Source organism: Ahaetulla prasina, chromosome 2, assembly GCF_028640845.1.
Source record: "Ahaetulla prasina isolate Xishuangbanna chromosome 2, ASM2864084v1, whole genome shotgun sequence".
NCBI classification, from domain to species: Eukaryota; Metazoa; Chordata; class Lepidosauria; order Squamata; family Colubridae; genus Ahaetulla; species Ahaetulla prasina.
In genome coordinates this window covers 8,166,716-8,179,893 of record NC_080540.1, presented here as the reverse complement: position 1 = coordinate 8,179,893, position 13,178 = coordinate 8,166,716, and positions in this window count along the sequence as shown.

Genomic DNA, 13,178 nt, shown 5'->3' with positions numbered 1-13,178 from the left:
TATATATATATATATAAATTATATATATTGTTTTATAGATATAAATTATACAGGTATAATCTACCCTGAAAAAGAAGCTTTCTATTATTTTTTACAAACAGCTTTCCATAGAAATCAAGGGGGTTCTGCGATAATATTTAGAAAGATATCAGAATTTCAGGATAAATGACAGGCCTGGGAGCTCTAATAATTGCCTGCAGAGCGTTCTGGGGAACAGGCTGGTGTACAGATGAACCAGGTTGGTTCGGCTGCAGCAAGGCTTCAATTGTTTGACTAAAATGCTCGCATGGAGAGTTTCTGTTTAGATGATAGCAGTCTTTCAGAGTTTGAAAGAGTGTCACATAGAAGAGAGGTTTGACCTGTTCTCCAAAGCGCCGGAGAGCAGAAAAAGAAGTAACAGATGGAGACTTATGGAGAGACCCAAGCTAGAACTTAGAGAAAGTTCCCGTCCATGAGAACAAATGGAACAGCTTGCCTCCAAAAATTGTGGATGCTTCATCACTGGAGGTTTTTAAGAAGAGATTGGACAGACATTTGTCCAGAATGGTACAAAGTCTCCTGCCTCAGCAGGGGATTGGACTGGACGACCTCCAATGTCCCTTCTAACTCTTATTATTCTCTAATGGACCTGCTGTTTTCTTGGCAACAATAACAGACTGATCTGCCACTGGTTACACTTCCATGTCTAATCAACCAGCATGGTATTTCCTACTGGTACCCCATCCATGTATTAACCAGGTTCAACTGTGCTTAAGCCAGCACTTTTTTAAAAATAGCTAATGAGGACTTTTGGGGATGTTCAGTTGTATAGGTAGTCCTCACTTGCCACTTGTTCACTGAGTCTGTGATTATGAAGATACAGGAAAAGGAGTTGCACCAATTTGGGTTCTGCCAACCAGTACATATTTATAATGGTTGCAGCATCCCACATTCATAATCCCCATTTGTGACCTGCCCAGCTAGCTTCACACAAGCAAAATCAGTGGAGAGGTGAAATTGAATTTAACAATCCACAGTGATTTGTTTAACAACTGCAGAAGAACAGATGTAAGTTGGCACTGTCATGTGACATCATGCGTAATGATCGAGCCACTTAATGACACAGATGCCAGTCCCAAATGCAGGCAATAAGTTAGGACTACTTGATGCACCAGAGAGATTGTGGACAGTATTTACTGCACTTATTTGGAGCTGAGGACTACCATGGGCAAAACTGGTGCTTCAAATCTTGTAGAGACTTTAGGCATCATTTCATCAATTAAAGCCCCCACATCTCTAAAATTAGCTCAGATGGCTTGACTTCAACGTTTTTGGGACATTTTTTCAGGTTGAAAAAGCATGGATTTCCCATATATATACATTTATAGGTATGTACATTTGAATTTGAGTCCTTCGGAAGAAGGGCGGTATAAAAGTTTAATTAATAATAATAATAATAATAATATTTCCAGATATATTCATTGATAACCCATTGCAGTACTAAGAATTTATGATAGATGCAAATCAATAACAGAATTTTATGATTGAATGGATATTTGAACTTAGATCTCTGTAATGTTCGATGAATCATAATTAAAGAGGTTATTCTAGGATGGGGGCCTGTTTGCTTTTTCAGTGTAATGTATCCTTTTTCTTTTTTTCACATCTGCAAACCTTACTATTCGCCTCGTGAATTTTCCTCATTTCTTCTAATTGCTGTTTATGTCCCACCACAAGCCTGTGTAAACAAGGCATTACAAACTCTAGCTGACCAAATCATGGAGGCTGAAGCCAAACACCCTGATTCACTGGCCATTGTTTTGGGAGATCTAAACAAGGCAAACTTAAGGAAAGAGCTACCAAAATACTTTCAGCATGTCAATTGTCCCACCAGAGGCAAGAATACTCTAGACCATTGCTACACAACACTAAAAGATGCCTATCGGTCTTTACCACGTGTAGCTGTAGGACACTCTGATCATTGCATGATTCACCTTGTACCTGCTTACAGGCAAAGACATAAGCCACAAAACCAATAATTAAATCAGTGAAAACCTGGACGGAGGAATCAGAATTAAAGCTACAGGCATGTTTTGACTGCACTGATTGGAATATTTTTAAAGATACCTCTGCAGACCTGGATGAACTCACAGATACTGTAACATCGTATGTCAGCTTCTGTGAAGACCTATATGTACCTACAAGGAATTTGCGAATACACAGTAACAACAGACCTTGGTTTACACCTAAACTTAAGCAGCTACGACATTCCAAAGAGGAAGCCTACAGAAAAGGTGATAAAATGCTGTACAATCAGGCCAGAAATTTATTTATTTATTTATTTATTTATTTGATTTTTATACCGCCCTTCTCCCGAAGGACTCAGGGCGGTGTACAGGCAAATAAAAACAGACAAGACAATATACAGTATAAAATGCAAGATTAAAAAACTTATTATAATTAGCCTAAAAATTTAAAATGTATAGAAAACTAAAACCCCATTTAAAATTAATAGCAAAAATTATAAAATCAATAAAATTTAAGCCAGCCCCGCGCGAATGAAAAGATGTGTCTTCAGTTCGCGGCGAAAGGTCCGAAGATCAGGTATTTGGCGTAAACCCGGGGGAAGTTCGTTCCAGAGTGTGGGAGCCCCCACAGAGAAGGACCTTCCCCTGGGGGCCGCCAGCCGACATTGCTTGGCGGACGGCACCCTGAGAAGTCCCTCTCTGTGAGAGCGTACGGGTCGGTGGGAGGCATGTGGTAACAGCAGGCGGTCCCGTAAGTACCCAGGCCCTAAGCCATGGAGCGCTTTAAAGGTCATAACCAAAACCTTAAAGTGCACCCGAAAGGCCACAGGTAGCCAGTGCAGTCTGCGCAGGAGTGGTGTTACATGGGAGCTACGCGACGCTCCCTCTATCACCCGTGCAGCTGCATTCTGGACTAACTGAAGCCTTCGAGTGCACCTCAAGGGGAGCCCCATGTAGAGAGCATTACAATAATCCAAGCGAGAGGTAACGAGTGCGTGAGTGACTGTGCACAAGGCATCCCGATCAAGGAAGGGGCGCAACTGCCGAACCAGGCAGACCTGGTGGAAGGCCCCCCTGGAGACGGCCGTCAAATGGTCTTCAAACGACAGCCGTTCATCCAGGAGGACACCTAAGTTGCGCACCCTATCCTTTGGGGCCAATAACTCGCCTCCAACAGTCAGCTGCAGCTGCAGCTGACTGAATCAAGATGCCGGCATCCACAGCCACTCCGTCTTGGAGGGATTGAGCTTGAGCCTTTTTCTCCCCATCCAGACCCGTACGGCTTCCAAACACCGGGACAGCACTTCAACAACTTCATTGGGGTGACCCGGGGTGGAGAAGTACAGCTGAGTGTCATCAGTGTACTGATGGTACTTCACCCCAAAGCCACTGATGATCTCACCCAACGGCTTCATGTAGATGTTGAACAGAAGGGGCGAGAGAATCGACCCCTGCGGCACCCCACAAGTGAGGCCCCTCGCGGTCGACCTCTGCCCCCCTGTCAACACCGTCTGCGACCGGTCGGAGAGATAGGAGGAGAACCACCGATAAACGGTGCCTCCCACTCCCAATCCCCCCAGCCGACGCAGCAAGATACCATGGTCGATGGTATCAAAAGCCGCTGAGAGGTCTAATAGGACCAGGGCAGAGGAATAACCCCTGTCCCTGGCCCTCCAGAGATCATCCACCAATGCGACCAAAGCTGTCTCCGTGCTGTAACCGGGTCGGAAGCCGGACTGGAACGGGTCTAGATAGACGGATTCATCCAGGTATTGGGGTAGCTGGCACGCCACAGCACTCTCTACAACCTTCGCAACAAAGCGAAGGTTGGAGACTGGCCGATAATTTCCCAAAATAGCCGGGTCCAAAGAGGGCTTCTTAAGGAATGCACTAACAAGGGAGATAAGAGCAGCAAAAAGAAGCTACTCTGAAAAGCTAAAGAATTAGTTTTCAGCAAATGAACCAGTAAACATGTGGAAAACTCTTAAAAATATCACCGGCTATGGCAAACCTCCTTCCCAGGCTGAAGGTAATCAACAACTGGCAGATGACCTGAATGAGTTTTACTGCAGGTTTGAAAGGAAACTACAGCCACCTATCTCCACAACCCCCATCTCAGACACACCAAGAACAGCCAAGCCTCCTACAACTGACCCCATTTCATTGGGTTCACAACTCCTAGTGATCACAGAAAAGGAAGTGCAGGACCTATTTCACAGACAAAAGCCAGGAAAAGCTCCAGGCCCAGACTAGATAACTCCTTCTTGCTTAAAAGTCTGTGCTGACCAATTGGCCCCCATCTTCACCCATATTTTCAATAAATCACTAGAGATGTGTTACGTTCCTTCTTGCTTCAAACGCTCTACCATCATCCCAATGCTGAAGAAGCCCACCATCAAGGAACTGAATGACTACATTTAACATCTGTAGTCATGAAAACCTTTGAAAGGCTAGTGCTTTCCTACCTGAAAACCATCACGGATCCGCTATTAGACCCCTTGCAATTTGCATACCGAGCAAATAGATCAACAGATGATGCTGTTAATATGGCTCTGCACTACATCCTACAACATCTTGAGTCTCCAAAGACCTATGCAAGGGTCCTTTTTGTAGACTTTTGTTCAGCATTCAATACCATCATTCCAGACATTCTTCTAACTAAGCTAAACCAGCTACAGGTACCGGAACAGACTTGTAAGTGGATCACAAGCTTCCTAACAAACAGGAAACAGCAGGTGAAGCTAAGCAAGTTCACATCAAATACCTGTACAATTAGCACAGGGGCCCCCCAAGGCTGTGTGCTCTCCCCACTTCTCTTCTCTCTGTATACCAATGACTGCATCTCCAATGATCCATCTGTTAAGCTACTGAAGTTTGCAGATGACACAACAGTGATTGGTCTCATTCGAGACAATGACGAATCCGCATATAGACGAGAGGTCGAACGACTAGCCTTATGGTGCAACCAAAACAATCTGGAACTGAACACACTCAAAACCGTAGAAATGGTGGTAGACTTTAGGAAAAACCCTTCCATACTTCCACCTCTCACAATACTTGACAACACAGTATCAACAGTAGAAACCTTCAAATTTCTGGGTTCTATCATATCGCAAGATCTCAAATGGACAGCTAACATCAAAACATCATTAAAAAGGACAACAAAGAATGTTCTTTCTGCGCCAACTCAGTAAGCTCAAACTGCCCAAGGAGCTGCTGATCCAATTCTACAGAGGAATTATTGAGTCTGTCATTTGCACCTCTATAACTGTCTGGTTCGGTTCTGCAACCCAACAAGAAAAACACAGACTTCAGAGGATAATTAGAACTGCAGAAAAAATAATTGCTACCAAACTGCCTTCCATTGAGGACCTGTATACTGCACGAATCAAGAAGAGGGCCGTGAAAATATTTGCAGATCCCTCGCATCCTGGACATAAACTGTTTCAACTCCTACCCTCAAAACGACGCTATAGAGCACTGCACACCAGAACAACTAGACACAAGAACAGTTTTTTCCCGAAGGCCATCACTCTGCTAAACAAATAATTCCCTCAACATTGTCAGACTATTTACTGAATCTGCACTACTATTAATTGTTTCATAGTTCCCATCACCAATCTCTTTCCACTTATGACTGTATGACTATAACTTCTTGCTAGCAATCCTTATGATTTATATTGATATATTGATCATCAATTGTGTTGTAAATGTTGTACCTTGATGAACGTATCTTTTCTTTTATGTACACTGAGAGCATATGCACCAAGACAAATTCCTTGTGTGTCCAATCACACTTGGCCAATAAAAATTCTACACTATACAGATAAAAAAATTCTACACTAGATAATTCCCACATCATGAGTCACGAGAGGATTCACACAGGAGAGAAAACATTTGAATGACCTGATCGTGGGAAATGTTTCAGGAACAATTCTAACTTGGTAAACCATCAGAGAACTCACACAGTAGAGAAACAGCATGAGTGTGCAGTTTGTGGGGAAAGTTTCATTACAAAATCCCACCTGGTAAGACACCAGAGGATTCACACAGGAGGGAAACCGTATGAGTGTTCAGAATGTGTGAAAAGTTTCCGTTACCGTTGTAAAATTGTGATACACCAGAGGACTTGCACAGGAGAGAGACCATGTGAGTGAATGATTCTTCCAGCATAAATAATCTCTTATTGCACAGAAGAAAATGCACATAAGGCAAACATTGATGAGTTTAGAGAAGGCTTGAATTTCATTTCTGATTTCCTATTGGGAGTGTAGGTGAGAATTTGACTATTTGAATTCTGGCCTAATTCTTTTTAGTCTGATGATTAGACCTGTAGTTGGAGAGAAAAACTAAAATGGAAGATGTCAGTTTGATAAAGGCTAACTTTTTATTTTATTTATTTTATTTTTTATTTTAAATTTACATTTATATCTCGCCCTTCTCCGAAGACTCAGGGCAGCTTACATCCCACCAGGCCCAACAGCCTCCTCCTCCATCCCTTTTGAACATCTCTTAACCTCATGTTACTCATGTTATTTACGGGACCGCCTACTGCCACCGTTTGCCTCCCATCGACCTGTGCGCTCTCACAGGGAGGGACTCCTCAGGGTACCGTCAGCGAAGCAATGTCATATGGTGGCCCCCAGGGGGAGGGCCTTCTCTGTGGGGGCTCCCACCCTCTGGAACGAACTTCCCCCAGGACTTCGTCAACTTCCTGACCTTTGAACCTTCCGCTGCGAGCTGAAGACATATTTATTTATCCGCGCAGGACTGGCATAGAATTTTAGATATTTTATTTGGTTTTAATTTTACTTAGTGGGTTTTATTGTCTTAAGGTTATTTTAATTTGGGCCAAATTTAATAAGTTTTTTAAAACATTGTTTTATCTTGTATTTATATTGCTTTGTTTTTATCTGGCTGTAAACCGCCCTGAGTCCTTCGGGAGAAGGGCGGTATAAAAATCTAATTAAATAAATAAATAAATAAATAAATGAATGAATCATGTTGGGGAAAGAGGGCAGGCCATTTATCCCTGGGCCATATAACTGTGTTCCTGGAAGCAGCCGTTATTTTCAGTGTTCCTGTTATTCATCCCTGGGCCATGTGGTGGATGGCAGCTGCTTTTGGATCATTGTCATGTGGGAGAGGGACAAATTGATCTTTTTTTTCTACCTTAACACTGCAGACAGCATTAAGGAATTGTGGGTGCACTGAAAATGATGGCTGTCTCTGGGAGATCTTCAAAAGTTAAGTGTGTGATGGGGCTCAAGGAAAAAAGCAATGTTCAGACCCCTCCCGGCCTCAGCCACGCGAGCGGGCTAAATGAGCCAATAATTGAGTTCACGGCTACTATCAGTCCTGGCAGGGAATCTGCAGCTGCCTGCCAAAGTCTCCCTCTTTTCTTGGGGTTGCCAGGCAACCAGGAAGTCAGCAGTCCAGGCCCAATGTTCAGCTCGCTTCTCTGAGTCCAAGAGTTGAGCTCAATTTTTGCTTGTCACGGAGCAGCAGAGCAGCCAGGACTGTTTTTATACTCTGTGGGGTGTGGCTCCGTGACTCAGCACTTTCTAGGCCTGCCCCGCCCCTGCTTCTGTTGTTCCCACCTCTCCTGCCTACGAAACCTAGAGTCCAGCCAGGCCTGATTGCCATTAGCTGGGTCTGGAGGTGTGGCCTGGGGGGTGAAGAGTCAGGGGAAGGAGGCCTCGTTATCTCCTCCACCTGGCCTGCCTCTGGCTCCTGGAGCTGAGCCAGGGAAGCCGATGCTCCAGAGGTAAGTCCTGATAGCCCTTCCCCCTCACTTTCCGAGTCACCTTCTGGCAGGGGGCCCGGCTCGGGGGGGAGGGGGCACAGACACAACAAGCAATGTAAGATTTCACAGGTAAAGGCAGTTCTGCCTGATGGAAACAAGCTGTAGGAATATTGAGTTGAGGAGGAAAGGGATTGTGGCTTTGATCACAGGATCTCCAGGTTTATTAGCAATTCCTGCTTTGATCTCCTTTTCTTGGAAGTGCCTGCTTGTTTCCCTTTGATGGCTGCTGGGTGATAGCAGCACCATATTGCTGACATATTTGTTGTATCCCTATTTGGTGGTGACACTGGAAAGGAAAAAAGTGGGGATTGTCAGTGTTGCTGTGAACATTAGGGCAAGGCAAGAAACTCAAAGTCGCATCAAACTGTGAGATGGACGGTGTAATGTATTTGAATATTTGGAGGGAAATTTGAGCGGGAAAAGACATGTTCCTGATTGGCTGGTGCCTCAGCCAAAATACTATATAAAGAGAGAGGTTTGCCTGGTGTTTTTGCTGGGTTCTCACAATAAACCAAAGAGCTGTTGTCATTCACGTGGTCTCCTGTCTCATTATTCCCCAGATTTAACACTGGCGATGAAGGTGGGATGTTGAGGACAGTGAGACCCGGAAAGAGCTGAAGGAACAAAACTTAGTTTCAAACCCAGCCAGTTGTTGAGGGTGGCCGCATAGAGATGTCTAGCTATACCCCGCCAGTGCCATTCGACCCAGCTAAAGAGAAATGGGGGTCATACATGGCTCGCTTTGAATGTTTTCTCAAAGCAAACGAACTGCAAGGAGTGTCAGATAATCGGAAGCGTGCATATTTCCTGAGCCACTGCGGACCAGAAGTCTTCGATACCGCCGAATTGCTGTCGGAACCAATGCCAGTCCAGTCGGTATTGTGGCCCATGCTCCAGACAACGCTCCGAGCGCACTACACCCCGGTGCCATCGTGCAAAGGTTTGAACTGAGGCAAAGAGTTCAACGCGAGGGTGAATCGATCAGCGTGTATATGGCCGCCTTGAGGAAAGCGGCAACCCACTGTGAGTACAGGGACTTGGAGGACACCCTACTCGAACAACTCATTTGTGGGGTCAGGGACATACGACTGCAGAGGCGGCTACTCTCAAAGAGCAACCTGACGCTCACGATAGCCCTCGATGAGGCCAGGGCACACGAGATGTCTACCAAAGCGGCGGAGACTTCGCAAAAGCTGAACACACCGAACTCTGCAGCGAAAGCGGCACCCGTCCACATCGAGGAGATCCAGGCAGAATGGGAAGGCGAAGACGAGGAAGAAGTATTCCAAACTGGGAGACCGGAGAGAAATTACCGTGACGAATGCGTGAGTTGCGGGGGCCAACACCAACGACAGAACTGCCGTTTTAAAGATGCCATTTGCCGAAGGTGTGAAAAGAAAGGACACCTAGCTCAAGTTTGCCGAGCCACCCAACCATGCCGCCAAAAATTCAGGACTGAATTCAAACCGGCCAATCAGCAAAGCTCCAGTTCTGCGAGACGGCCAGCGATTGGGCAATTCAAAAAAGGCGCGAAGTCAAACTACACAACTGTACGAGTGGGCCATGCATCAACACAACTGGAGAAGAAGATATTCACCAGGACCTACATAGAAGGAGTATCGTGTAAAATGGAGGTGGACACCGGATCGTCAATTACGATCATGTCCTGGGACACAATTACCAAAAATCTACCAAAAGTCGCAAAGCCCAACTGCAGCCACAGAAGCTGAGAGTACAGGACTACCAGGGAAATCGGATCCCTGTTCGAGGCACCACAATGGTTCGAGTGAGATATGGATGGTTCAACAAATCCCTACCGATCACCATAGTCGATGGAAAGCTGCCCAGCTTACTGGGTATCGATTGGTTCCGGGCCCTGGGAATGGGCATCACCGGAGTTCACGGCGTCGGCGGCAACCTAAAGGAGGAGCTGTTGCAAGAGTTTGAGGACGTTTTCCAGGACAGCCTGGGCAAGTATGTGGGGACTCCCATCTCGTTTAATTTAGACCCTCAGGTAGCCCCGATTAGACTGAAGGTTTGCCCTAAAGCCCAAAATTGATAAAGAGCTAGACAAGCTAGTAAACCAGGGCATATTGGTTCCCGTTGACCACGCAAAGTGGGAAACACCAATAGTGACCCCAGTCAAGCCAGACGGATCTGTCCGTATCTGTGCTGATTATAAGGCTACGCTTAACAAAGCACTGCAAAAGAGTGCTTACCCAGTCCCCATCGTGCAACATCTGCTGCACTCGCTAGGACCGGGACGAGTTTTTGCCAAACTTGATTTAGCACAGGCTTATCAACAGCTACCTGTTGACAGCGAAACAGCCGAAGCACAAACAATTGTCACACATAGGGGCACTTTTAAATGTACCTGATTACAATTCAGAGTTAGTGTAGCGCCTGGCTTATTTCAAAACCTAATGGAGCAGCTCTTGCAAGGTCTACCTGGAGTAGTCCCCTATTTTGATGATGTGTTGGTATCAGCCAAAGACTTAGGGGAGCTAAGAGACAAATTGCGAAGGGTTCTGGAAATTTTTAAAACTGCGGGACTTAAGATGAAACTTAACAAATGCCAAATTGGAGTAGAATCTGTAGAATTTTTGGGATATCGAATAGATAAGGAAGGCATCCATCCTACTGAAAGCAAGGTGCGAGCAATAAGGAAGGCTCCACCCCAAAAAAACAAAGCAGAGTTACAAGCATTTTTGGGACTGTTAAACTTCTATGCGGTTTTTTTTAAAAATAAGGCAACTGTGGCTGAACCACTTCACAAGCTACTAGCAAAAAACTCTGTATGGACTTGGGGCAGGAAGGAGGCAAAAGCATTTGAAGCGGTTAAGAAGCTATTGTCTAGCGACAGCATTCTGATTCAGTATAATGGAACCTTGCCCCTAGTATTGGTATGCGACGCGTCACCCTATGGAGTAGGGGCAGTCCTCAGCCACAAGTTACCGAACGGAACTGAAGCCCCAATTGCTTATTTCTCTCGCACGTTATCAACAACATAGTCAATTAGATAGGGAAGCATTAGCCATAGTCTCGGGCGTGAAAAAATTTCACGAATATTTGTTTGGGAGGCAGTTTGAAATCATCACGGACCATAGACCACTGTTGCAACTCTTGGCGGGGGACCGCCTGACACCAGTTGCATTGTCTCCCAGACTGACCCGTTGGACTATCTTCCTGGCAGCATACTCGTACCAGCTGTCTCACCGACTGGGCAAAGACTTGGGACATGGGGACGCTTTAAGTAGATGTCCTTTGCCAGATACAATTGAAGATCCAACCCTGGGAATACCGATTTTATTAATTGACTCTCTGGACTCTAGCCCTGTAACTTCTGCCGAAGTGGCTAAGGCATCTTATAGAGATATTATTGTCCGTACAGTCATTGGCTGGGTGCAGAGGGGATGGCCCGTTGCACCGGGAGAAAAGTTTAAAGAGTTTACAAAAAAGCGTTTGGAACTGTCTGTACAAGGGGGTTGTTTGTTATGGGGGGATAGAGTGGTTATTCCATTGCAATTACGTGGGCATGTTTTAGAATTGTTATATGTGGGACATCCCAGAATTGTCAGAATGAAAAGTCTAGCAAGGAGCTATGTCTGGTGGCCACAGATGGACAAAGACATTAGCGACCGGGTAGGGAAATGCCAAGCCTGCCAGGAATCGAGACAGTTACCCCCTACAGCCCCAGTAAGGGAGTGGGAAAAGCCCCAGGGACCTTGGTCAAGAATCCACATAGATTTTGCAGGACCTTTTCACGGACAAACATTCTTGATTGTTGTAGATGTCTACTCGAAGTGGTTGGAGATAATTTTAATGAAAACCATGACAGCAGAAGCCGTAATTAGAGTATTATGGCGACTCTTTGTGACACACGGGCTGCCAGACACCCTAGTGTCAGATAATGGGCCGCAATTCACGGCCACTCAATTCGAGGGGTACTTGGCCGAAGTGGGCATCCGCCATGCCCTCTCAGCGCCTTTCCACCCGGCTATGAATGGCCTTGCAGAGCGTTTTGTACGCAGTGCCAAGGAGGCACTATCAAGAATTAGCCCAGGGGATTGGCAAACCAAAATTGACACCTTCCTGCCAGCGCAACATGGGACACCTTGTGTAGCCACCGGCCACACCCCAGCAGAGCTATTAATGGGTAGGAGGCTCTGGTGCCCCTTAGACAGACTTAATCCGACATACTCCCCTGATGGGTACCAAGCCACAAGGGACAAAACCAGACAAATGGTCGCAGGCGACCTTGTGTGGGCACACAACTACAGCGAGGGTCTCTCGTGGTTAGGGGGGGAGATTGTAGGGGTAACAGGCCCCAAATCATATTTAGTGGACATGGGGGATGGCAGAGTTTGGAAACGCCATATAGATCAATTACGAAAAAGAATGAAAACAAATCTAGAAACCAAACAACCAGACCCTGACTATCAAACATTTGAACCAACAGCTAGCTCAGACCCGAGGCGATCGGAGGACTTATCTGAGAAAGAAGAAGTCCAGCGATGCCACACGATTCCTCCAGAAGACAGCAGGGGCAACTCTGCCAATAATCCAGGGCCGGAGAGCCAAAGGGAGGAGCTGGGAGAAACAAATAGTCCCTCCGACCAGCTCGATTCCCCTCCAGGGAATGATTTGCGCAGGTCAGAAAGAGTTAGGAGATGCCCTGTCTACCTGCATGACTACGTGTGCAAATAACATGCAAATATTATGTAAAAAAGGGACTAAGTATTTTCTGGGAGGGGAGGAGTGTAATGTATTTGAATATTTGGAGGGAAATTTGAGCGGGAAAAGACACGTTCCTGATTGGTTGGTGCCTCAGCCAAAATACTATATAAAGAGAGAGGTTTGCCTGATGTTTTTGAATATTTTAAATACGTTTATTAATAAATGCTTTTAATAATAAAAAGGTAACATAAAGCCTTTTTCTCAACTCTTGTTCAGTGCTGAGCTCCCAAATTAAAAAATTAAAATGCATAAAAAGAATATCCTTCAATCAACCCATCACCCAATCTCACTCCAATCAAAACATTCAACCATCCACCAAACAAGGCATCCATCCATCTATAAATCAAAACACCCATTCACCCGTCGATCAACCTGCAAATCCTCAACCACCCATTCAAAAACCCCAATCATCCAACGATCAACCACTCATTACAAAAAACCTTCAATCAACTGCCAATCAAAACTAGGTATGCACGCCCCTTACCTCTCCTACACTTAATTCTCCAGGTCTCAAATGTAAATTATTAAATGCAAGAAGTATTGTAAACAAATTACCTGAATTTATCCTCTTATTAAACAACGGTACATTTGACATCATATTTGTTTGTGAAACATGGCTAAACTCATCC